General features: G+C 38.5%; 1 protein-coding gene across 2 annotated transcripts in view; it reads right to left on the bottom strand.

The window, feature by feature from the left end:
• The window catches only part of LOC126467011 (uncharacterized), a 178,898-nt gene extending 160,064 nt beyond the window's left edge, over positions 1–18,834 (bottom strand). Inside the window, exon 1 of one of the 2 annotated variants that reach the window (XM_050096431.1) lies at positions 18,626–18,834. The gene's annotated coding sequence lies outside the window, so the exon portion shown is untranslated. Of the gene's footprint in view, positions 1–18,385 lie in introns of both variants that reach the window. The other variant, XM_050096429.1, reaches the window with a different exon arrangement.
• Between the last annotated feature and the right edge of the window lie 6,001 nt (positions 18,835–24,835).

Genomic DNA, 24,835 nt, shown 5'->3' on the forward strand with positions numbered 1-24,835 from the left:
ACATCAAGAGCTCAGATGGAAACCCAGTTCTAAGCAAAGAAGGGAAAGCAGAAAGGTGGAAGGAGTATATAGAGGGTCTATACAAGGGCGATGCACTTGAGGACAATATTATGGAAATGGAAGAGGATGTAGATGAAGATGAAATGGGAGATATGATACTGCGTGAAGAGTTTGACAGAGCACTGAAGGACCTGAGTCGAAACAAGGCCCCCGGAGTAGACAACATTCCATTGGAACTACTGACGGCCTTGGGAGAGCCAGTCCTGACAAAACTCTACCATCTGGTGAGCAAGATGTATGAAACAGGCGAAATACCCTCAGACTTCAAGAAGAATATAATAATTCCAATCCCAAAGAAAGCAGGTGTTGACATATGTGAAAATTACCGAACAATCAGTTTAATAAGCCACAGCTGCAAAGTACTAACACGAATTCTTTACAGACGAATGGAAAAACTAGTAGAAGCTGACCTCGGGGAAGATCAGTTTGGATTCCGTAGAAATACTGGAACACGTGAGGCAATACTGACCTTACGACTTATCTTAGAAGAAAGATTAAGGAAAGGCAAACCTATGTTTCTAGCATTTGTAGACTTAGAGAAAGCTTTTGACAATGTTGACTGGAATACTCTCTTTCAAATTCTAAAGCTGGCAGGGGTAAAATACAGGGAGCGAAAAGCTATTTACAACTTGTACAGAAACCAGATGGCAGTTATAAGAGTTGAGGGACATGCAAGGGAAGCAGTGGTTGGGAAGGGAGTAAGACAGGGTTGTAGCCTCTCCCCGATGTTATTCAATCTCTATATTGAGCAAGCAGTAAAGGAAACAAAAGAAAAATTTGGAGTAGGTATTAAAATCCATGGAGAAGAATTAAAAACTTTGAGGTTCGCCGATGACATTGTAATTCTGTCAGAGACAGCAAAGGACTTGGAAGAGCAGTTGAACGGAATGGATGGTGTCTTGAAGGGAGGATATAAGATGAACATCAACAAAAGCAAAACGAGGATAATGGAATGTAGTCGAGTTAAGTCGGGTGATGCTGAGGGTATTAGATTAGGAAATGAGACACTTAAAGTAGTAAAGGAGCAAAATAACTGATGATGGACGAAGTAGAGAGGATATAAAATGTAGACTGGCAATGGCAAGGAAAGCGTTTCTGAAGAAGAGAAATTTGTTAACATCGAGTATAGATTTAAGTGTCAGGAAGTTATTTCTGAAAGTATTTGTATGGAGTGTAGCCATGTATGGAAGTGAAACATGGACGGTAAATAGTTTGGACGAGAAGAGAATAGAAGCTTTTGAAATGTGGTGCTACAGAAGAATGCTGAAGATTAGATGGGTAGATCACATAACTAATGAGGAAGTATTGAATAGGATTGGGGAGAAGAGAAGTTTGTGGCACAACTTGACCAGAAGAAGGGATCGGTTGGTAGGACATGTTCTGAGGCATCAAGGGATCACCAATTTAGTATTTGAGGGCAGCGTGGAGGGTAAAAATCATAGGGGGAGACCAAGAGATGAATACACTAAGCAGATTCAGAAGGATGTAGGTTGCAGTAGGTACTGGGAGATGAAGAAGCTTGCACAGGATAGAGTAGCATGGAGAGCTGCATCAAACCAGTCTCAGGACTGAAGACAACAACAACAACAACAACAACAACAACAACATTAAAAAGTCCAGAAGTATATGCATTATGTCTGAGATTAGCACCTCTGATAATAAAGTGAAACAATTTGGGATATTGTTAACAGGGAAACATGGCAGCTGAGAGCACAGGAAGCTATGTTTCTATCAAACTCAATGAAAAGTTTATTAACAAATAGTCAGAATAGAAAACATTTTTAACAATCATTTTTGTATGTTGTAGAGAAAATAGGGTCCAGCTATTCATTAGAAAATGCAAGCAATCACCCCATTCTTGGAAATCACCCGGTTAAGGAAAACTTCATTGAGAACATTAATGCTCACGAGGGCTGTGTGACTTGCTGCTCCATCTTGTTGAAATAATGTTTCATCATTCACTGCACATAGACGAAGCTGAGGTATGAAGAATAACCTTAACATTGTTGACTAATGCTCAGCATTCACGATAACAGGTTGCCCTCTTTCATTCTCAAAAAAATAAGGGCCTATTATTCCCGATGAGGACATAGCACACCAAACTGTTACCTTGGCTGAGTGCAGGGGTATTTCATGGAGTTTGTGAGGGTTCTGATCATTCCAATATCTAAAGTTCTGTTTGTTCACATATCCATTGAGGTGAAAATGTGCCTCGTCACCCACCTAGAGGTTGTGAACAAGCGCCTCGTTTTCTACAATCATTTGCAAAAGACTTTCACAGAAATGCTGTTGGACCACGAAGTCATTATTCAAAGCACTAACCAGTTGGATTTTGAATGGGTGGTACTGTGAGTCTAACCCCAAAATCCTTCAGACAGTTCTGTCAGAAATTCCAAGTGCAACACTCTGTCTACTCGCTGATTTCCAGGGCCTTCTTCCCACAGCAATTCTTACATGTTCCACATTCTCAGGAGTACCCACTGTCTTCGTTATGCCACCTCCTTTTCCTTGTTCTTTCACCGATGTTTTCAAAGTTTTCGACCCAAGTTTTTATTTAGTTAACCTAGGACACCAGCCTATTATGATTAATTTGAAAATGCGCCAAGAAACAACGCTGAGCAGCTACATAGCTACCGCTTCGGTAGAACGCTTTCTTAGCAAACGACTGTTGTTTAGTCCACTGCTCTATGGCTACTGAAATGCTTTGTGTTGGGGAATGCAGTGGTGACCTTGTTTACTCATCCCCCACTACTTCCAACACTTCCGCACACTAATAATAAATGCAGATTTGCCTGCCACACCCTGTACTTATGCTACTAGGGTTATTTCAAATGCTGGTGACAAACCAGTAAATTAGCCTATTATGCCTACTTTCATTCATTGCTTTTATATGATATCATATTTTGAGGCAATTCATCATTAAGAGAAGAAGTATTCATTGCACACAGTGTGTAATCAGAATATTAGCTGGAGCCCACACAAGGAAACCTTGTAGACATTTATTTAAGCTATTCGGGATATTCACAGCACCTTCACAAAACATACATTCACTTATGAAATTTGTTGTTAATAAGCCAACCCAACTAAAAAATAAAAGTGAAGTGCATACCTACAACAGTAGAATAAAGGACGATCTTCACTACTCTGAGTTAAATCTCACTTTGGCGCAGAAAGGGGTGAATTATGCAGGCACAAAAATCTTTGGTCATTTGCCAAGTGGCATTCAAAGTCTGACAGGTAGCCAACTCACATTTAAAAACAAATTAAAAAAATTTCTGAATGACAACTCCTTCTACTCAATAGATGGATTTTTAGATATGAAGTAGTAACTGTAAAAAAATTGTCGTGTAAAGAAAATTTATGTTAAACTTATATGCTCCACATCATTACATAAGATCATATTTTCAAACTATGGAATAAGTATTAATGTAATGTGATTAACCACAGTTACCAATGCAGCATTTGGCATTCTTGTAAGTAGCCAACGAGATGTACCAAAACAGATGGCATCAGCCTGAGAAAGTGCTGTCTCTTGAGCAGACAACATGATTTCCCTTAATTGTGTTTTCAGCTATAGTGATCAAAAAATTTCATTTCATCAACCTTGTGCTTATGTACTGCTAAGGCAGCATGGTCAGTAGTGCACGGTACACTGTTAACTGTTTCATAGCCAGACAACGGAAATGTGCAATATGTGGTGGAGCTATGAGCATTATTGCTCATAAGAAAGGTACTGATGGGGTGCAGTTGAGTCGCAAAAATTAGAGAAAACTCTTGGTTTGCGATGAGTAAATTAACTCTCACAAAAATTGCGAAATTAACATATCTACAGGTTAAACATTATAGGAACTTCTTCGTCATAGATGAACTGCATACAACAGAGAAAACTGTAGTTGATTGGGAAAGCTTTTGTAGAGAAGTGCGTGTGGAAAACTACGTGAAAAAAAGTGAACTCAGTGGCAAAGACACTGTCACAGAAATCAATGGGGCAATGTTTGGGAGAAGAAAATTTGTAAGATGAGATACTGTGGAAGACAGTTGGGTAGTTGGAGGAATAGAATGAGGAATCCACGTATGTTTTTAAAGTTGTTCCAAGGTGTGCAATGTGATAAAAGAATACATCCTTCTGAGAACTACTGCAATTTCTGACAGCTTCTGTTCATATAAATGTCTTAATGGTTAAGGATTTAAACATATGATGGGACTTCATGATGTAAAATTCAAGGACCCCAAAATGGGTACACATATAAGTAGTATTGAATGTACATGGTCCCTATAAGGAGATTGCTGCAGGAGCCTCAACAGTGTGTGGACACATTCAACAGCTATTTATTTGAGTATTTGTGCCAGAGACTATAGAAGTAAGAAATAAAATTTGTTCAAGCACTTTGTGAACTCTGCAGCAACAGTATCCACGAATGACTAAAATAAGGACATACAATTGCATGCAACTGGTGTTCAGCTGAAATCAGAAATCACTCATGTGCTATGCCTTGCTCACTACTTTTTGAGATGTCACATCGATTCATTGTGTTTCATTGTTTCTGTGTTATAAGGTGCGTGTTATGGCAGTACGTCTCATGCCATTTCAAGGAAATAGCACATTGAAGATTTATCAAAAAACACCAATCTGGCTATGATCTGTTATAATTAAATGTCAGTTAATGATACATTGATTCTAAAAATCTCTAGGAGATCATAAGAAGAATGATAATAAAGCTTGAGTTGTATTCTATTGCTGTGGTCTTGTGGATACAAGAATGGGGATAGCACATTGAAGGAAGTAGTTTCACATCCTGCTGCATGCTATTATTTATTTATTCTTTTTTTTTCATCTGTAACATATTCTGGAACTTTCTTATTCATGTAATAGAACATTGTTAGGATGCAGCCTGGCGAGCGTGAACGTGTGAGACAGAACACACTATGGCACACACACGCAGGCATAGAGGCACGTGGGAACCATTTCCAACACGTACAGTAACTGTGTCTGCATGCTGTAGCATGCATTAAGACTACAATCTCTGTAACAATGTATGACTAAATAAATGGTCTCTACCATGGAAATCATGCATTTCCAGATGTAAGTTCATTAGACCTTCGTTGTTCCATATCCGTTCATCATTCATTCCCTAAAGTAGCACAAATGAACCCAAATTTTCAAGAATATAATAATAATAATTTTCAGAAGGGTGTTATCAGGAAAAAAGCACTTGCATTCTAGGGGTGGAGTGTGAAATAGATATCTTAATCGGGCAGGCAGGTCATAAAATCTGAAAGGGTAAGTGGATAAGTTAAAGTTAGATATTGTGTAAATTAATGAACTTCATTGGCAGGAGGAACAGGACATCTGGTCAGGTGACCCCCTGATTCGAGCTGTTCGCGGCCATGGATCCTCAACCAAGAAACCTACCACAGTTGGCCACAGCATTGGATTCAACGTGGCTCCATGTCCCTGTTGGTACCTTCCAGAATCTCACCGACTTCCTTCCTGAACGTCTCACAGTGGTCTGGAGTACAAGAGGTGGTTATTCAGGATTTGACAGGTAGTCACATTAATCTGCCTGGACAGAGCAGTTTAACACACATGCACAGCATTTTACTAGTGAGGAACCTACTTCTTTCCATAAAATTCCAAATGAGAATGAATTTAACAAGTTCTAAGCTCCAAAGTAAGAAAAGGTTGTAATAGCTTTCAAAATTGCAATGAAAGTGACACCTGATGCTATAAAACGCTGCTGCTTTACTTCATCTGCTAAAATAGCTACCACCACGTAGGATCACAATACCCTACCCATTAGGGCAGTTCGTGCACAACTAAGCTACCTCACTTTTTACATCACAAACGTCAGCCACCAGCAGACCTGATGCAGGACAGCCCCAAAGTACATACAGTATGTCATCGGCTATACAGATCAGCTGTTGTGCTGTCTTAACTTCCTGTGATAGCTCGTGGCAAAGCACTACCAACACACAGTTCAAGATAAAAGCATGGGTGGCCCTTTGTGAAGTTTTACCTCCTGCTGCATGCTACAAGCTGTCCAACTCGCCTTCCCCACATGCATCACTCCAATCCTTCCGGAAGGTCACAGATTCTGCTATCGCACCAATGTAAGACGGACACCGTGGCAGCTCTGGCAGTCTGTAGGTTTTACTACTGATGATGCTGGCAGAGACAGCAGTTGAAAGCTCAAGAGTTTTATACAAAGTGACTTAACTTGTAAACAGATAATTTATTCAGAATACAAAACTACTGAGGCTGTTATAGCCATAAAATCTAAGAATATACTGTAATCATTTACATATCACTCACATAAGGACCATGAAGACTGATTACTGTGTGTACATAGGTATTTAAGAAGCCATCCTTCCCACATTCATACACACTTTGAACAGGAAGAAACCCTTGGACTAAGTAATAATCTGACATTATGCCGACATACTGATGATATCATTAACATAGCAGAGTCATGAGTGTTAATGGACAATCAATGGTTGACATCAGAAACAATATTAAAACATTAACAAAGTAAAATCCAACAACATAACTCAACCTCCAAGGAAAACACAGTTTTGAGCCAGGATTGCTATCTCATGGGAATACTGGGGTTCCAATCAAGACCATACAAGTAACTACTGAATGAACAACACAAAAAGAGACAAACATATTGGTTTCACCAAGTTATCAACCAAACTAACCTAGACCACAAGCTACACCAAAATTCACCCTGTCACCAATTTATAAAGAAAAACACACAGGTCTTCTATTAGAACACAAAAAAGCATTGTTCCCATCAGTGGATCACTTTCTCAACTAGACTTATATTCCGAGACCTAGCAAATGACACAATCTAAATGTTCCTGTAAAGAATCAAACTTGTTTGTTAAATTTGCTAGAGGCTTCCCCCAAGTTTGTCAAACATGTGTGCGGCCTTACCAACAAGTCCGTCACATTTAACCTCACTGTTCAAGGAAATTCCAAGCTTTGTGAATCATGCCACGAAGTATTTTGACACGAGAGGGCAATGTACAACGTGCAAAGCAGGACACAAACATAAAACCTTCAAAATCTGCTCCTGCTGCCAGATATCTCAAACTTATAGTCTCACGAGTAGGTGGCTACTCTTTGACCAACACATATGTAAACGGTCAAACTTGTTTCTCAAATTAGCTGTCAGTCTACGTTTGAGAAACATGTCAAACTATGCAGTATACTACCAAATAATTTGACAAACACATTAAGTTTAACAAATTGTTCGATCATGTAAGGGGGCCTTCAGGCACCACCCACAGAAATAAATGACCTATTATAAGCAGAACATACTTGTAATTGACACCAACAACTGAAATGTAAAAATATAAACATCACAATTCCCATACACTTAACACAGGATTTCACCATTCAAAGAATATGCCACCAGATCATATTGTTCACTTCATCCAAAACCCTTATGTGTAGTACAATGCCCTCTGTCATACACATCACAATGGTTTGCGGATTATGTATGCAGTAGATACAGATACAACTGGCAGGTCTCACATTAATTGAATTCAATATACAGCTATAATATTTGGTTGGCAACTTATGTACCCAGCAAATGTAACATGTAATAAAGATCATTTTGAAACAAACTAATTTGCAGCAAAGTCAGAAGTCTACACTCTCCACAAAATAAAAGCTAATCTGGTTCTGATGGAGTTTCTAATAGAGTACTAAAGATCTGTTCCCATATGATAAGCCCAGTCTTATCTGAAATGTGTAACGTCACTAACTCAAGCCATTTTTCCAGAGAGTCTGAAATATGTCATTATCAAACACCTAAGAGGGGGTGAGCTGGTTGGTCCTCGTCCTGCCCCTGGATTACTAGTCAAGGTGTGAATAGTAAACTGAACGCCAACACCTAGCGATGGCCGAACGCCCCTGTGCCTCCTGGCCTAGCCAGATACGCAAGAAGAAGAAGCGTATGCGCGATCATCACTAAGAAAAAGTGAAACACACTGATTGTGCATCAAGTTAAAAATGGTTCAAATGGCTCTGAGCACTATGGGACTTAACATCTCTGGTCATCAGTCCCCTAGAACTTAGAACTACTTAAACCTAACTAACCTAAGGACATCACACACATCCACGCCCGAGGCAGGATTCGAACCTGTGACCGTAGCAGTCGCGCGGTTCAGGACTGAGCGCCTAGAACCGCGAGACCACCATGACCGGCGTCAAGTTAATATAGAAGGTTACAGTAGAGCGAAAGGAGATCTACTGTCCAAAATCATGAACGACAATAAAGTGGACGTCCTTGCATTGCAAGAAACCCACCTAATGGATGACAACATCTCCAAGATCAAAGTACATGGCTTCACGACAGTTACCTATGCTGGGCACGAAAAACATGCCATAGCCACCCTGGTAAGGAACGACCTGTTGAGCAACACAACAAAAATAAAGAGTAGCCACGACTTCACTGTGGGAATCAAGGTGAACGACATGACGATATTTAATGTGTACAAGCCACCCTCCAGCTCTTGGTCTCCACCCATGCTCCCTGTGACACTCCACCCCGCTGTCTACATAGGAGACTTCAACTCTCATCACTTCAAGTGGGGATATAACAAGAACAACAGTGATGGCGTGTGTCTGGCAGACTGGGCTGAAACCAACAACTACCACCTTCTGTACGATGCCAAAGATAAGCCCACTTTTCACTCTAGTGCATGGAAAACCAAAACTACTCCCAACTTATGTTTCGTGTCCAGCAAAAATACAGGAGCAGCAATGCCAGCATCACAGACAGTATTAAACCGCCTGCCTAGAAACCAACACTGCCCAGTCTTAATAAAAATAGGCCTACAGCTACAAATTGTAACAAGCCCTCCCATCCCAAGTTGGAATCTGAGAATATCCAACTGGAAAGCATATCGAGAAAGCGTGGAGAAAATGATAATGAGAATACCACCTACTGCTGCAAACTATGCACACTTCTATAAGTTACTCATTCACGCAGCTCATAAAAATATCCCCCGAGGAACCAGAAAATACCACATCCCTTTGCTGGTCTGAAGAATTCAGCAACCTACTGGAAGAATTTAACAGAACAGAAGATGAGTGCACTGCCCAGGCTCTTACCGATCTACTGGACAAGGTATGAAAACAAAGATGGCACATGCTGATGGAACAAATGGACTTCACACATTCAAGCCGTAAAAGCTGGAGTCTCACGAGAAAGCTGGGAGGAGCCAACCACAGGAAGTCAGCAAAGGCCAGTATCCACCCAAACAAAATCAGCAAGAAACTCAGGGATAACGCCAAGATAACAGTGACTCCTGAGCAAAGGTAAAACATAAAAGCTCAGATGGCTGTGGCACTTAGGAATGTGAAGAAAAAGCAGACATGCTTACGGTAGCAGTCCAAGAAGAAGAAGTGAAGATGGCACTCTAACACACATGGGCAGGAAAGGCAGCTGGACCAGACAACATCCTCTCTGAATTTTTGAAAAATCTTGGACCAAAAGTGCTGAAATGGCTAGGCAAACTATTCACGAGAATAATGGAAACCTGTGAAATCCCAAGAGAATGGAAAATCATTGCCATTCTTAAACCAGGGAAGAGTGGAACTGATGCAGGGAACTTCAGGCCAATCTCATTACCGTGCATAACCTACAAACTGTTTGAAACGATATTGTTGGAAAGACTTAAACCAGTACTCGAGGAACAACTACCAGTGAAGCAAGCAGGTTTTAGACAAGGAAGAAGCTGCTGCAAGCAGGTGCTGGCACTTACCACACACATTGAACGAGGCTTTCAGGAAAAGAAGAAAACAGGGATAGTCCTCATTGACCTGACATCAGCGTACAACACTGTATGGCTAAATGGTCTCATGTTGAAACTGGCAAATATAGTCAAATGCAAAACAACGTTGAAGCTCATGAACAACATGCTGAGCAAAAGGAAGTTCAGGGTCAAATTAAATGGTGAAACCAGCAAGTGCCATATCCTAAAAAATGGTCTGCCGCAAGGATTAGTCTTAGCTCCCTGGCTCTCCAACATCTATACAGCAGATTTGCCTGATCTGCACTCACGTAAATTTGCCCAAGCAGATGATTTAGCTATTACAGCGCAAAGTAACTCATTTGAAAACCTGGAATCAACACTAAATGAAGATCTAGCTACACTGAAAAAATACGACGACACATGGCATATAAAAACCAATGTGACAAAAACAGTAAGCACAGTCGTGCATCTAAACAACAAGGAAGCGAGAAGGGAACTGCGCCTGGTTGTAAATGGTAAAGCTGTCAAGCCACGAGAATTTCCCAAAATATCTCGGTATTAAGCTAGATCACAGCATGACTTTCAGACAACACCTAACTGATACTGCCCAAAAGCTAAAGACGAGAAATAACCCGCTCAACAGACTGGCAGGCACCATTTGGGGTTGTGATGCTGCCACTCTACGAACCGCAGCACTGGCACTGGTGTATAGCGCTGCAGAATACTGTGACCCAGTCTGGAGCAGAAGCCTGCATGCCAAAGAAGTGGATGTATAACTAAATGCCACTCTGAGAACCGTCACCAGCACTCTCAGGCCAACCCCCGTTGAGTGGCTTCCAGTGCTGGCAAACATCTCTCCTGCTTCTACACATAGAGAGAAAGCAACCCAGGACATAGTAGAAAAAATTGAAGCAAACCCAAGGCTACCCATACATGCCGACATGGGAGGACCCATGAGACTCAAGTCCAGGAAACCTACAGTCTGGAGCAGAACATTGGGCACAGAGGGACTCGATGCTGAATGGAAGAATGCATGGCAGGGTCTGAGGAGAGGTGGCGAGGAAAACCATCACCTAATCCACGACCCAACCAAAAGGGTTGAAGTCTTCAATCTCAACAGGAAACACTGGTTGGCTCTAAACAGGTTTCACACGGGAGTTGGACGATGCAGACAGCAAACAACCAAGTGGGGCTATACATATGATTTGTGTTGTGACTGTGGCGAGGTATAAACAATGGACCATCTTCTGGTTTGTAACATTCATTGTTTTACAGACGGCTCTCTGATGTCATTCCACACGTTAACGGACAATGCCAGGAAATGGCTCCATAATCTTAATGTTAATGTGTAATTAATAGCTTGAATTTATGTGATTTTTGTTCCATTTAATGTGATAATGTAGTTTCCCTGACATAATTGTAATGTAATAACCGATATAATTTGTTTCCACATTGTAAGTTCCAAATGTTTATTGTGATTTATATTAATCTTATCTATTCTTTGTAAAATGTATCTGGCAGATCGAATGAGAAATAAATAACCTATCTAAGAAGGGTGATAGGAGAGATGTCAATAATTACCAACCTGTTTCATTGCTGACATCATTTTCCGTAATTTTTGAGACGGTGATGTAGTCTAGAAGAGTATCTCACCTGAGCAACAATAATATCCTCAGGTAATCACAATTTGAATTTCAATTTACATGTTCACTCACCAAGTTTTACAAGCATTAAATAATAAAATAGTGCCTGTTGGTATTATCTGAAACCTACCTAAGGCACCTGACTGTGTGAATCACAGTACTCTCTTGCATAAGTTGGAAGTTTTATGGGATTGATGGTATAGGGCAACCAATGGATAATCTCATACCTAATGAAAAGAATCCAGAAAGTTATACTTAGTAATTCAACCAATATACTCTGGGTACATAGTGGTGACTGGGGAGAGATCACTTATGGGGTTCCTCAATGCTCAAACTTAGTCCACTATTGTTTCTACATATGTAAATGATCTTCCGTGTAATATACAACAAGCAAAATTACGGGTCAACAGAAACCTCCGATCTTACTCGTCGGCTTTGACCCGTGACGTAAGCGTGTTGTGGTGTGTGACGTCATTACGGCGTGGAGTTTGGTTTGTGATTGTGGCGTGTTTGTAGATGTCGTGGGGTGTTTGTCGTGCCCTCTGGTGGTGTGTTCATGGTTTACGTTTGTTTGGGTCAGTTTGCTGTTGCTCAGTGGTGAGTGCTGTGTTCGTGGTTTTGAAGCGGAATTTGTATTAGTGAGTTAACGGTTTTGTGTGATGGTTAATGTAATGGTAATTGCTGTACGTCGGGTGAGTTTGTTATTGAGTGTATTCGGTTTGATTTTTGTATTGGTGGATGGGATCGGGAGATTCTGTTGAGCTATATAGGTCAAGGGAAGTGTTCGATCCTAATTTATGGGATCGGGAGCTGTTGTAGATGTATATAGGTTTAAGGGAAGTGTTTTTTGAGTTTTGTATCGGGGGATGTGATCGGGAGGTTCTGTTGAGCTATATAGGTCAAGGGAAGTGTTCGATCCTAATTTATGGGATCGGGAGTTACTGTAGATCTATGTAGGTCAAGGGAAGTGTCTGATTCTGGATAAGAATGTGTTTTTTGGTATTTGGTCAGTTTCGTGATGTTGATTTTTTTCGTCGTTTTGCGTGGTTTTGTATGGCGGTCGGTGGCCACATTTGTGTATATTTAGTTTCTCCCCACCCAAAAACCTCCAATTTCCCACGCTTGTCCCGTTAGAGTCATTAGGCTTTTTGTGAAACCTGTGTATTTCAGTGTTTATGATACGTATGCGATGTTTTTATATCCGCCATATTGGAATTGTCGTTTATGGTCGTTTCCGCCATATTTGTGACGTCATGGGTCAAAGCCGACGGGTAAGATCGGACGCTTCTGTATTTCCAAAATTACTTCTTTTGCAGATGAAACTAGTATTGTAACCAATATAAGCATACATACAGAAACAGAAATAGGAAACAATGTTCTTTAAAGTATCACTGATTGGTTTTCTACAAATGGTTTCACACTCAGTTTTGAAAAGACACAATATATTTAGTTCTGCACATATAGAGGTACTACATAAATGACAGACGTAACATATGGGGAGGAACTAATAAACAAGGAAGAAACTTCAAAGTTCTTGGGTGTCCATGTTGATGAGAACTTAGAATCAAAAAAGCACCCTTTGGAACTCCTAAAACAACTTATTTCTGCCACATTTGCTCTTATAACCATTCCAACTCTTGGGGAGAGACAAATCAGTAACTTGACATATTCTGCATATTTCCATTTAATAAATTCACATGGATTAATGTTCTGGTGTAACTCAAGTATAAGAAAGAAAGTCTTCACTGCGTAAAAATGCACTGAAAGAATAATGTGTTGCAATCACCCACGATCATGTTGTTAACATCCGCTTAACGAGTTGGGCAAAGAGACAACTGCTTCACACTACATTTATTTTCTCAAAAAATTTGTCGTATAAACAATCCTCTACAGTTCAAAAGGGGTAAAATTTACATACTGGATCCCACTTTCGTTTCTCAATACCACACGGACATATACACTAAGTTTCACTACTGGTCAATTAGTTACCACTACCAGATTCTCTACTTTCACATTTGTCGACTTCGCTAACTCACAGTCAAATTGTCACCTTCCAACTTAAACTAGACATTGGGCTGTGCTACAGATCAGTCATGTCACTCATCAAGATCTCACAAAAGGCCCAGTAAGCAACCCTAGCCTCAGAAGGAACAACGATTACACACACACACACACACACACACACGCACGCGCACACACACACACACACACACACACACACACACACACACACACACACACACACACACACACGCCCGCTGCGTACATTATGGTTGTCTTTAGCAGAAAAAAAGGGTTGCACAATAGCACAACTAAAATTTTGGATTATTCACCAAGTTAAATAAAATGTCTAATAGTCCACAAAAAATATGAGAACTGAAAAAACTTCTCCCTGACAACTCCTGTTACCATAATGTGTAAAAATGGTTCTGTTTCGAAATATACACTATTGGACTACACCAATTACAGGAAAATGAACACAGGGTAGTGGCATACTGGGACTATTTTTGTCGGTTTAGTATTCAAAGGCTATTCTCTAAGGAGAAAAACACATACATTCATTATGAATTGACTTTTGACAATGTTGACTGGAATCCTATCTTTCAAATTCTAAAGGTAGCAGGGGTAAAATACCGGGAGCGAAAGGCTATTTACAATTTGTACAGAAACCAGATGGCAGTTATAAGAGTCGAGGGGCATGAAAGGGAAGCAGCAGTTGGGGAAGGGAGTGAGACAGGGTTGTAGCCTGTCCCCGATGTTATTTAATCTGTACAGGGCTATTAGAAATGATTGAAGCGATTTCATAAATTCACTGTAGCTCCATTCATTGACAGATGGTCACGACACACTACAGATACATAGAAAAACTCAAAGTTTTGTTCGGCTGAAGCCGCACTTCAGGTTTCTGCCGCCAGAGTGCTCGAGAGCGCAGTGAGACAAAATGGCGACAGGAACCGAGAAAGCGTATGTCGTGCTTAAAATGCACTCACATCAGTCAATCATAACAGTGCAACGACACTTCAGGACGAAGTTTAACAACGATCCACCAACTGCTAACTACATTCGGCGATGGTATGCGCAGTTTAAAGCTTCTGGATGCCTCTGTAAGGGGAAATCAACGGGTTGGCCTGCAGTGAGCGAAGAAACGGTTGAACGCGTGCGGGCAAGTTTCATGCGTAGCCCGCGGAAGTTGACGAATAAAGCAAGCAGGGAGCTAAACGTACCACAGCTGACGGTTTGGAAAATCTTACGGAAAAGGCTAAAGCAGAAGAATTTCTTAAACAGGAGATTGGAAAACCGATGGATCGGTCGTGGTGGAGATCTTGATCAACAATTCATGTCATGGCATCCACGTTCTACCGACTTAACCCCATGCGATTTCTTTCTGTGGGGTTATGTGAAAGATTCAGTGTTTAAACCTCCTCTATCAAGAAACGTGCCAGAACTGCGAGCTCGAATCAACTATGCTTTCGAACTCATTGATGGGGACATGCTGCGCCGAGTGTGGGAGGAACTTGATTATCGGCTTGATGTCTGCCGAATCACTAAAGGGGCACATATCGAACATTTGTGAATGCCTAAAAAACTTTTTTGAGTTTTTGTATGTGTGTGCAAAGTATTGTGAAAATATCTCAAATAATAAAGTTATTGTAGAGCTGTGAAATCGCTTCAATCATTTGCAATAACCCTGTATATTGAGCAAGCAGTAAAGGAAACAAAAGAAAAGTTCGGAGTAGGTATTAAAATCCATAGAGAAGAAATAAAAACACTGTAAGCAAAGGACTTGGGAGAGCAGTTGAACGGACTGGACAGTGTCTTGAAAGGAGGATATAAGATGTACATCAACAAATCTTTAAAATCAAAAACATCTAGTGGGTATGATGAAATATCAACAAAGTTAATTAAAGAATGTGATTCTGAGCTAAGTAACATATTAAGCTATCTGTGTAACCAGTCGTTTATCAGTGGAATATTTCCCGAATGGCTGAAATATGCTGAAGTTAAGCCACTGTTTAAGAAGGGAGATAAAGAAATAGCATCAAATTTCCGTCCAATTTCACTGTTGCCAGCATTCTCAAAAATTTTCGAAAAAGTAATGTACAGTCGTCTTTATAACCATCTTATCTCAAATAACATACTGTCAAAGTCACAGTTTGGATTTCTAAAAGGTTCTGATATTGAGAAGGCTATCTACACTTACAGTGAAAATGTACTTAATTCATTAGACAAAAAATTGCAGGCAACTGGTATATTTTGTGATCTGTCAAAGGCATTTGACTGTGTAAATCACAATATCCTTTTAAGTAAACTAGAATATTATAGTGTAACAGGAAATGCTGCAAAATGGTTCAAATCTTATATCTCTGGCAGGAAACAAAGGGTGTTATTAGGAAAGAGACATGTATCAAGCTATCAGGCATCATCCAACTGGGAACTAATTACATGTGGGGTCCCACAAGGTTCCATTTTGGGGCCCTTACTTTTTCTTGTGTATATCAATGACCTTTCATCAGTAACATTACCAGATGCCAAGTTTGTTTTGTTTGCTGATGATACAAACATTGCAATAAATAGCAAATCAAGTGTAGTCTTAGAAAGATCAGCCAATAAAATATTTGTAGACATTAATCACTGGTTCCTAGCCAATTCTTTGTCACTAAACTTTGAAAAAACACACTACATGCAGTTCAGAACTTGTAAGGGGTGTCCCAAGAGTATATGTCTAACATATGATGACAAGAAGATAGAAGAAGTGGACGGTGTTAAATTCTTGGGATTACAGCTTGATAATAAATTCAACTGGGAGGAGCACACCACAGAACTGCTGAAGCGTCTTAACAAATCTCTGTTTGCAATGCGAATTTTGTCAGACATAGGGGATATAAAAATGAAAAAGCTGGCATACTATGCTTACTTTCATTCCATAATGTCATATGGGATTATTTTCTGGGGTAATTCATCAAGCCAAGCTAAAGTTTTCCGGGCACAAAAACGTGCGGTAAGAATTATATGTGGTGTGAACTCAAGAACATCCTGCAGAAGCCTGTTTAGGGAACTAGGGATACTAACTACAGCTTCCCAATATATTTATTCCTTAATGAAATTTGTCATTAAAAACATATCACTTTTTCAAACCAACAGCTCAATTCATGGAATCAATACTAGAAATAAGAACAATCTTCACAAGGATTTAAAGTCACTTAGTCTTGTACAAAAAGGTGTGCATTATTCAGGAACACACATTTTCAATAACTTGCCAGCAGCCATAAAAAGCTTAACAACCAATGAAATTCAGTTTAAGAGAAGCCTAAAGGATTTATTGGTGGCCAACTCCTTCTACTCCATTGATGAATTTCTGAGGAAAACCAACTGATTTGTATATAAGTACAACATAACTTCTGCACAATTTCAGTGCAGTAATGTGTTCACTGAAAATTTGTGTGTGTGTGTGTAAGTATAATCTAACTTCTGCACCATTTCAGTGCAGTAATGTGTTCATTGTAAATAAGTATTACAGTAGTTGTATTACATGTTTCTTACCTTATAAATAAATATAAAACTTTTTTATTTTAAATTCAGTGCAATAGTATTTGTAAAATGACTCTTAGTGTTCATTAAAAAATGACGATCATTCCACTTGGGACCTGTGGAATGGTACATTAGCTTATTTGTTTTAGTTTAAATATTTGTCTTGTATTGTTGTTTTTCTGACATGTTCCACATCCTGGAGGACCTCCTCACTACGGATCAATTGGAATGAAAGTAAATCTAATCTAATCTAAAAAAGCAAAACAAGGATAATGGAATGTAGTCTAATTAAGTCGGGTGATGCTGAGGGAATTAGATTAGGAAATGAGACACTTAAAGTAGTGAAGGAGTTTTGCTATTTGGGGAGCAAAATAACGGATGATGGTCGAAGTAGAGAGGATATAAAATGTAGACTGGCAATGGCAAGGAAAGCGTTTCTGAAGAAGAGAAATTTGTTAACATCGAGTATAGATTTAATTGTCAGGAAGTCGTTTCTGAAAGTATTTGTATGGAGTGTAGCCATGTATGGAAGTGAAACATGGATGATAAATAGTTTGGACAAGAAGAGAATAGAAGCTTTCGAAATGTGGTGCTACAGAAGAATGCTGAAGGTTAGATGGGTAGACCACATAACTAATGAGAAGGTATTGAATAGAATTGGGGAGAAGAGGAGTTTGTGGCAAAACTTAACAAGAAGAAGGGACCGGTAGGTAGGACATGTTCTGAGGCATCAAGAGATCACAAATTTAGCATTGGAGGGCTGCGGGGAGGGTAAAAATCGTAGAGGGAGACCAAGAGATGAATACACTAAGCAGATTCAGAAGGATGTAGGCTGCAGTAAGTACTGGGAGATGAAGCAGCTTGCACAGGATAGAGTAGCATGGAGAGCTGCATCAAACCAGTCTCAGGACTGAAGACAACAACAACAACAACAACAACAACAACAACGAATTGACTAGGCAAATAGCTCTGAGGAACCTAAAATATTACTTCTGGGGAAAAAAAAAAACTCGTTACCTATCAATAGCCTCTCTCTTTCATGGTTAGTCTTATCTTCAATACAGAAAACTATAGGTTCTATTTTGAAAACACAAAAACTTGTGACACCGTAGTTAAATTTCACAAAAGTCAACGAATAGAACATACATGATGCAAAACGAATATTACAGTTTCACCAACGTAATACGAACCTAAAAATCAAAATACAGCTTGGTTGGAAATGGAAATCGTCCACTACAAATATTTAAGGTAATAGTCCGGAATGAAACAGATAACCGGTAAGCCACAGGTAACAAATAGTGTAGGTCTTAAAACAATTGTTGAATACTGTAAGATATAAAGAAAACGACATAACCTGGTAATAAGTGACGTTGGGCAATACGTACCTTAACGATGACGATTTTATTTAGAGACAAAACATTGTACCAACTACGTGCAACGTTCTGTATTCAGAAGCTGTAATGCAGCATTTCGTCAAAATCTAAGGTTTTTTCCTTGTATTCTATTTCCAAGTTCATTAATTTTTCGTCGGACGCACATAACACCGGATACATTTTATTACAATCTGTCACCAAAAACTCTCACATAAAAAAGATCCGTAAGAATTTTACTTCTGTAAAACACACCAATTAAAGGCAATAGCTTAAAATCCCAAGACAAATCATCCACTATCGCGTATAAACAACATCAACAACTCAGCATGAGAACCATGCCGCCACTATTGAAATTTGAAACGTTTCCCCGAATGTCGATACAACATATCGACATTCATGATGAATCTGCATCTCTAGACATCAATTTGCATTGGATGTCACAGATCTGAACAGACGTGGCGAATGTCCCGCGGACCGAGTGTGGAATTCAAATTGCATAGAGAGGCAAACTCTCCTTGCAGCACCCAATGCCATTACGCTAACTCGATCGCCATTTTAACTATGGTCAAAGCGCAAAAGCATATTTCCGTTCTTGTGGTCAAAACATTGAGTGTATACAGTTAACAGATTTTAGCTCCCTGACAAGAAGGTGTTTTGTATATTTACTGCAGCTCAAATTCTCAAACCATCACATTAACCTGCTGGAAGAAGAAATATTTTATTATATGGTACAATAAAATTAAATCTGAATATTTTGTTCCACTCGTAAATTGAAAGCAACGGGAAAGTTTCCAACTTGCATCCTGCAATGAGTTCCTTGTTTGTAAACATACCACCTATTTACAAACAAAAAATAAAGGTGACTTTGGCAGTCCAAACACTCAGTAATTCTTCTGCAAATGTAATGACAATTTTTAAAAAAGGGGGTCAAAAGAACTTTATTGGTGTGAGGCTACAGTAAGAATTATAAAAAGAAAATGCATTTGCCATACTTAATTCTTACACACCCTAGGCAAAGGCAGTAACATGCTGATTTATAAAGGAAACAGGAACAAATCTGTGTAAGAATTAATGACCACTAATTATTTCAAATCTTTGAGGCTCTCTGGAGGAACTTCTGTTCTTGTGTCCATACAAAAGCTTGCAGAACTCTATGTCTGGCAGTAAAATGCAGAAATGAAACATTTTTTAACTTGAAAAACAAGTCAGGACAACTTACAACAATTTTTTTCCAACATATGTGGAAGAGTTGGAAACAGGAATAGCCCAAATGCCATCCAGTTTAGGTCAGCATACAGGAAGTGCTTAATTGCTCAATATACACATTGTCTGGATTCAAATATAAATATACTACATGCTGTCACTATACCACCACCTTCTTTTTGCCATGTGAACTCAATGGGTTAAGGTCATGATTATGTACCCGACTATGAATCACTAACATGTCCTCCGAGTAGGTAACTGAGTATATAGCTGGAAGCATGGCTACGTAAATAACGAAAAAAATTCATTGTACCGACTGTTGGGGCACTAATTATTTAATAAGCTTCCACAATATGTACATGAACGCCCTGAAAAAGCATTCAATCAAAAACTGTACGAATGGCTAGTTGCTCACGCAGACTATGATATAAATGATTACTTCAAATATAATTTTGTAGTATTAATGATGCGCCTCTTCTTATCTTTGAATTAACGGTTCTATTGTATCATATGCCTGATGTTGTCCATTGCTGTAATGGCCGAATGAAAATAAAATTACTACTATTATTATTATTAGAAGTGTTTTTTCTTCTAGTGATGTCAACAAAACTGGATTGATCATGATGAAGGATGTCAAAAACACTAAACCAATCGAGCTAGGGAAATTATTAAATTTTCTCATATTTCTGAGAAGATTTTTAGGGGCACTGAGAACTTAATGCTTAAATGTAAGATGGACGTATTGTTATGGCATCAGACAGAAGAATTGCAGTTGTTCACAGATTTGTTGTATGTAAACTATGACCGTCTATTTATAGCCACTGAATTTGGGGAAGAAATTTATTGTGTTAAACATGTAAATCTTCTCCACAAGCAATATTTTCTCTGTTGAATAAACCATTTCTGCAAATAAAAATCTTTTGGACATAGGTCGAATGTCATAAGGCGATTGTATAACAAGCTCATGCTATTTAATGTACAATTAATAATTGTAAAAAAAGGGAATGTTAATAAATTAATTTATTGTTTTTGATTTCCATGTTATTTATTTTCAACCCACGATATTTTTTTAAGAAAATGAGTTTTTAAGATCATTCTATTTGTTCACCTTAAAACATTATACATGTAATTGCTCTGAATATTTCTCATATATAGGAAATAAGCCAATGATATTGCTATGAATAATATAGTGTTGCATTTGGAAAATCCAGGATGGATTGTCTATTGCTGATTAAGGCCAATAGCGGAAAGCTTTAATTGTGAGAGTATTTTGTTGTGCTTATCTGCGACTCCGCATCTCTGCTATATGGTGAGCAGCAACGTTCCTCCCATAATATAGCGCTGCATTTACTGCTTAGTGTATAACAACTTACAATGTGGCAGAAGACATTGATAAATTCGTATCTTTTAATTCGTATTGCTCATAGGCTACTCTTTTAAAAGGTGTATGCATTTTACTTAACAATTCAGCTAAGCCAATGTTAGATCTTCTCCATGGAACAAACCACTGCTTTTAGGAGTCTTCTAAAAATGTCTGAGACTAATAAGTTATTTTTGGCTGTTATGAACCTTAGCTAGATATTTATGAATTAATTTAATAAACGACATGTTCCAAGTCATGAGTAATCATGCAAATGATCCATGAAACATGCAACTAACTGAAGGACAGGTCAGTTGATTTCCAGTATTTGATATGGGCAGGTATAGACATCCTTTGGATAAACTCAGTTTTGTTCACTTTAATGTTGAGACGGCAGCTGTACATACATAGGCTAAAGATTGTCATGAAGTTAAGGTGATTAAAACGCCCTTTACATTGCGCTCTTGAAGTAAGTGCTGCCATACATCTGTCCTCCTTTCCTATTTGAAGGAACTCTTTGAACCAGGAGTGTTTCCTCACCATAGTTCTGTAAGCAAAGTGTAAGTAGATAAATTAAAATTATGTGTAAACTAACGTTTCACTAATTGTTTCTCAGTTTATGCAGTAAAATAATCACTCAAGGAAGTACAATTTTTCCATGTGACTAGTCCAAATGTTATTGGCTGATACATTAGCTGTTGTGAAATAACAGTATTTCAGAACAACTTGAAATTTAAATTGGTTATTAACTGATATACCGTATTTCATCAACTGTTTGATTAGCTTCCCCAGTCTTCAGTTTTGGAATGGGTGTCTATGTATTCGAAAATTCCATGTTACACAAAACTAGATACAATTTTATTTAACTGACAGTTTTGCATTATATTTAATATGTACCAACACTTTAAACAAGATGGATTCAACATTTAATCATCGACATAAGCGAGTGTTCAAGTAATTCACATTAGTTGATGTTTACTTACTGTTGATGGTAATGTTACCAAATATCATAATTCTGAAATTTTTATGCTTTAGCAACATTTTTACCAATACTTCAAGATTTTCAATAATAGTTCTTTCTTATGACTAGCAGGATTTTATACTGAGAGGTAGGGTAAGGTCTTTATTGTAAGATGTAAACTTTCACAGCTAATAAAATGTTCTGGGCTATTATGCTGCGGTTGAATGGATTTCGTACTTCAACCCAATATTTTGACCCATCTGTGGAGGACATCTCTGAGGGAGTCTGTAACTTCTTTGAGTGTATGATTCACACACTGGCCCACTACGGACTGCAGCAAAATTCCGTTTATGCATGCTTCTGTACAGTGACATGACAGAGCGGAATAGTGCAGTGGTTAGCTCACTGAACTCACATTCAGGTGGACAACTGTTCAAACCCATGTTCGGCCATACTGATTTAGGTTTTACGTAATTTCCCTAAATTACTTAGGCAAATGACAGGGTGGTTCCTTCGAAAGAGCAAGGTCACATTCCTTCTACATCCTTCCATAATCTGCGCTTGTGCTCTGTCGCCAATGATCTCATTGTCGTTGGGATGTTAAACACTAATCTCCTCCCCTTCATCCATAGTGACAAAACATCATATTTTGAATACATGAGTACAATTGACCATTGTCGATTGCTGTCGTCCCCTGTTGCTCATCAGCACAGAACTCCAGATGTCATTCAATTTTCCACCATCCTCCTTCCTACTGAAATTCTTGTGGTGTTTTATAATCTCTATGACCTCTCTCTATAGTCTGAAATGGTATAAACTTGTGGCTTGCCAGTATTTGAGTCCTATCAAAATGAATGTGATGGTCTCCTGGCTGCAAAGCATGTTCTGCAACAGTTGATCTGTCAGTCTACCCCCTTCTGCAATTGCCCTTGTGCTCTTCTAGCCATTTTATGACTGTGCTTTTTGTACACCTCCATACAACTACATGAAATCCTCTAAATTCCTGTTGTTTCCAGCAGTTGGCGAGCATCCTTGGCCAATTTTAGGTGATTTTGTATCTTCTGGGTGAGTTTGTAGATTACCACGATGTTTCGTTTTTTCAAGACTGTGTAGAAAAAAAAGTTGAATTTATGGAAGTGAAACGTGGACGATAAACAATTTAGACAAGAATAAAATAGAAGCTTTTGAAATGTGCTGCTACAGGAGAATAATGAAGATTGGATGGCTAGATCACGTAACTAATGAGGAGGCACTGAATAGAATTGGGACAACTTAACTAAAGCAAGGTCTTAGCTGGTAGGACATACTCTGAGGCATCAAGGGATCACCAATTTAGTGTTAGAGAGCAGCATGGAGAGTAAAAATCGTAAAGGGAGACCAAGGGATCATGAGTTTAGTATTTGAGGGAAGTGAGGGGGAGGAAAATCGTACTGGCAGACCAAGAGATGATACAATAAGCACATTCAGAAGGAGGCATGTTGTTGTAATTAATTGGAGAAGAAGTGGTTTGCACAGGATAGAGTTGAATGGAAAGCTGCATCAAACCAACCTTTGGACTGAAGAACATAACACAAAAATAAAAAACATTTATGTAATGTTTGTCTTCTCTATATTTTCTATTGAAATGTCCTATATCTGCAGAAGATGTCACCAGACCAAAAAATAATAAATAAATAGAGATGTAATGGCAAATTAAAAGACTGTTATGCAAGGAGATCTGGTGTTCTAATCAATATTTGTGAACATAGTCTAGTAGGAAATAGTTCCACCACATACAGTAAAAATACAGACATGATCTATAAAAATACAGAAATGAACAAATCATGTAATTACCTGTATAACACATTAAATATAGAACTTGAAAGTCTTAAATACAGCCATTGCTATTGGTGTATTAATAAAAATATCAGAAAAGATGTAAGATCAAGATAAATCTTTAAAGAGTTGGAACAAACAAAAATATTAAACCTAGAAAGGTCTCAAAGGCTACTGCTGCTCAAGGACTGGAGTAGTAGATACTTAAAAGGAAAACAAATAAGGATGGGGAGCAGTTTGCAAAAGAGTAGTTGATTAAGCTTGCATGCCAAGTGGTACATAGAAATACAGATGATAAGTATGATAAACATAAGGTCACAACAGATGTAGTAGAGAATTACTAAGAGCTAAAAACTGTGTATGAACATTGTCAAATAAATAAACCCAACACAAGCATATTTTGATGACTATAGGGACAAGAAGAGATCATATCACAAACTGACACATGAAAACAAATACACTTACTTGAAAAACAAAATTGCAGCTTCTACTAATGGCACAAACACCACATGACACCAAAAACGAGTTTAAATTTCGCACAATGTCAAAACATTCGCCATGTTTGAATCAAATTGAATTCCAGTCCGACATTTTATTGGTAGTCATGGGCATCGTCTTCTCTGTCACAGTTCAGATAGCTCTTGCTAGGTTTTTTTCAAAAACCAATAAACAGCGATGATTTCCTCATTCACTAGAAGTTGCTGTCGAAATATGGATAAGGTCTTCAATGCAGATAACGTTCCAAGACGACCCAAAACATTTTGTCAAAGTAAAAAATAAAAAAAAAACCTTCTTGTTTCTCGTAAAATGAACGTAAACCAATGCGGTTTGGGCAGGTATCACATGAAGATTATGGAGTGGAGTAAACTTCGAAATATGTTGTGATTAGCTAATAGAAGAGATGAATGACGCAGAAACTCTGCATTTTATTAAAATATTTTAAGCCTAGTTATAGCTTCGAATAGCAGTCTACTTTGGAATATGATATTTTTAATGAGTTGTGTACTACAAGGAATTCAGTAATAATGATTACTTACAAGATGGTGTTATTTTAACAATATTTTCATTGACATTTCGTTAATCTTGGTATATAATTGTCTCACAACTTCGTCTGTCTGATAAA

Source organism: Schistocerca serialis, chromosome 1 (assembly GCF_023864345.2).
Source record: "Schistocerca serialis cubense isolate TAMUIC-IGC-003099 chromosome 1, iqSchSeri2.2, whole genome shotgun sequence".
Lineage (NCBI taxonomy): Eukaryota > Metazoa > Arthropoda > Insecta > Orthoptera > Acrididae > Schistocerca > Schistocerca serialis.